Here is a 3,190-nt window from a genome sequence, read left to right as displayed (position 1 = left end):
CCGGCCGCGGCTCCCGAGCGGCGGGAGGCCCCCCGGCCTCCCGCCGACGCCCGACTGGCGAGCCGGGAGGGCCGCCCCGCGCCGCCCACACCCCCGGCCCCTCAGCCCCGGGCCGGCGAGAATTTTTCCCTCACCGGCCAAGAACGCCGGACGCTGCGGCCAGACCCGCGCACTTCACCCCGCCTGCGAAGGCGAAGGGCTTCGCCTCCCGCCGCCGAGCCGAAGCGGGAGCGCGGCCCGGCCTCTCCACGCCGGCCTTCCCCCGCCCCCATCCAGCCGCCACCGCCCTCCCTCGCCTCACGCCGCCTCCACACAGCACTGCACCCCCGGGCTGGCCGAGGAAACCCTCGCCTGACGGGAACCGCCGGGCGTCTTCCAACCCCGCCCACCCCACTCCAGCTTCCCGCCAAGCGGCAGCGCTCCCCCAGCAATAGGAGGTGAGGCGGGCTGATGGTCGCGTTAGCCGCCATGTTGGACCCAGACCTGACCGATCGCTACCGCCTCCCGCAGAAGTAAAGGGCGGCCCCCGGTTGCCCCAGAATAACTTCAACCAAGTAGTTTTCCGTATGTGGAAGATGGATGTAGTCAATTAGGACGATCAGATGATGCCAATCATCGCATTAATGAAATTCTCGTGCACCTTCATTCACTGTAATGAATGTGGATGGCCCTTCCCACAGCAGTGTTTTCTCCTCCTGCCTGATGTGCGGAAAACAGACTCCACAATCAGTGAGATTGTAAAGTAGGTATGTTCATTCAGCGCTGGGCAGCACGGGGGGTAGTCCCACCAAAGTCGTGCGCACCCGACTTGGTAGTTTGCTTTAAATTTATACAGTCAAGTGTTACATATGTATAGAGTTTCGCAATACGCTTATACATAGGCATTACCTATCCCCGCTTCATATTAAAATTAGCTCCAGGAAGTCATTTCCATAGTCTCCTCTCAACTGCGCTTGCGCAGTGCCTCCTTACGGTGGTCGTGTGGTGGTCGTGAAGATGAAGGCTGTATGTCTTCTTCACGGTGAACTCTTAACCTTCTGTCCCTGCGCAGACTCAGTTGTCCCTTGGCATTTGTCCAAATCACAAGGTCGGTCTTGGCTGGTTCTTGGAGTCACTGCTGCTTCTTATCAGGGACTATCTCCTGCCCCAGCCAGCCTCAACAATGCAAACATTAAACATCCGCTTCTCATCCCCTTGGGCCATGTCTACCTCTATTGAAACTTCTTTAACTTCATTATAAGCTAAATAATTATTAAACAATTCCTATCTACATTCATATATCTACTATATCTACTAAGGTTCCTTTGGTTTCCCGTCTCAGCCTTACTGCTGTTTTCCATATTTCACGTAAAATAATCACTTTCTTCTTCCTGCTACTTTTGTTTGTTTACTTAACTAATGGCTTTTTTCTATATTTTTATATTCATATCTAAGATTTTTATCTTTGTAAAATGTTCTCCAATTTGTAATAGTGAGACATGTATTAAATTTATGTCCACTCAATTCTTTTGTAGTCTTTTCTCTTACCTATTTATTTTACAGAAGTTTCCAAGTGAGAGATCATAATCTCAACCATTGTTATGATCCTTACTACATACAATTCAGTTTTTCTAAAATCTACGACAAGCACTTCAGAAAAAATCTACTCCAAACACAAAGTGAGATTGCCATCCTGAAGAAATTAGTCACAAACCTCGGATCCATGCCAGGAGTTCATTTATGCTTTTCTTCAACAAAAATCCCAGCATGATTATTTTTTTATTTACATGCTTGCCTCCACAAACTCACAATTATGTTCTTTAGGAAGCTGAGCTATACTTAAACAGAGAGGAGCTACTAGCTACCACAGGAACTGCTCACCTGTGATGTTACTTCCAGAGTTAAAATACCATACTGCTCAGGTAAAGCTTATCCATCTCAAGAAGTCACACTGCACGTAAACCAAGTTGAGAACTCCTTGTTACTGCTATGAAATGCAGAATGACTAACAAATTACAATTACTATGGTAATGATAGAATAGCTGGTGGTTCTTAAGTAAAATATTACCTCTGAGTAACAGAAGAACTGTAGGGCTGAGTTTTCATTGCCATTTGTTAGCTATGCACTGGGAAAGAAAACTCCTTTAGGAAAGGTTCTGACTGAGCCTTGTCCAAGAGCTTCCGTTGCGTAGCAGCTCTCACCTTCCTTTCTCATAAATACACGCAGTGTGAGCTATGGAAAAAAAAAAACCCACAGAGATATGTTAGTTTTCCTAGAACAGGCTGATGTTGTCAGTCCAACATTTGTATTGCCTTAGCGGGAAAGAAAATTTCAAGCTGAAAAAAAAAATCTGATAATATATTCAGAGAAGCAATATGCCACAATTATCCAGCAGTGTCACTGAGATGCCTCTATAATGCAAAATCCATAGCAGCAAGTGATGCCAGACTGCATTTTCCTCTGTGAACTGAGTACGAGCTATGAACGCTCCCATGCATCTTTTGGGCGATACCTCATTACTGCAGGAGATAATGGCCAATATTTCATACCTTTTTCTTTTTTGAAATGATACTAAACAGTAAGTTACAGACTAAAACTAATAAGGAATCATTCACTTGCCAGAGCTGGATTGTTCCTCGTAGCTTATCCTGTGTTCCTTAAGAGTGTATTTTTTCTATAATGGCACTTCTGCTGGAGCTGAGGAACAATACATAATTACATGCTTTATTGTTATAATTTGAGCCTCTGGGTACTGTGTTAGGGATGAGATTTTCTTTCAGCTCTATTCTTTTACAATTCTTTCAAAAAGAATCTCTTCCTCTGATTTCCACAGAGCATCTTAATTATTAAGAGTACAGACTCTACCAAGTGGTGTTGATTTAAATAACCAGAACTGAATCACAGCAAAGGTTAAAGAGAGAGCACAGTCTGATTGCAGTAAGATTTATTTTTTTCTCTCACAGTAAATTTGCCTGTGCTCTTGGGCAAGTCTTTGAACTGTCTTTTCTAGGGTATCATAATGTATGTTCATCAACAGAACAGTGCTAACGGAAGAAGCCTTAACTTTTCTCATCTCTAAGCTCCAGCAACCAACCTGACAAACCTGGACTGAAACCATCCCAGACTTCATTTTGCGCTGCCATTAATCTGCACGACTTCACGCTGGAAGGACGCAGCCCGAGGATGTGCTGTTTTCTGTGCTTCGGGGGG

The 3,190-nt window shown here is 45.5% G+C and overlaps 1 long non-coding RNA gene across 1 annotated transcript in view; it reads right to left on the bottom strand.

Annotated features, from left to right (window-relative positions):
- LOC104832037 overlaps positions 1–3,184 on the bottom strand; it is a 9,441-nt gene extending 6,257 nt beyond the window's left edge. Inside the window, exons 1-2 of the long non-coding RNA XR_774376.1 lie at positions 3,075–3,184; positions 2,048–2,212 (exon numbers count right to left, since the gene is read on the bottom strand). This is a non-coding gene — a long non-coding RNA (uncharacterized LOC104832037). The remainder of the gene's footprint in view (positions 1–2,047; positions 2,213–3,074) is intronic.
- Between the last annotated feature and the right edge of the window lie 6 nt (positions 3,185–3,190).

Source organism: Haliaeetus leucocephalus, unplaced genomic scaffold, assembly GCF_000737465.1.
Source record: "Haliaeetus leucocephalus isolate CR32 unplaced genomic scaffold, Haliaeetus_leucocephalus-4.0 Scaffold234, whole genome shotgun sequence".
NCBI lineage: Eukaryota > Metazoa > Chordata > Aves > Accipitriformes > Accipitridae > Haliaeetus > Haliaeetus leucocephalus.
The sequence above is the reverse complement of the archived record's forward strand: the minus strand, read 5'-3'. Positions and strand labels throughout refer to the sequence as shown.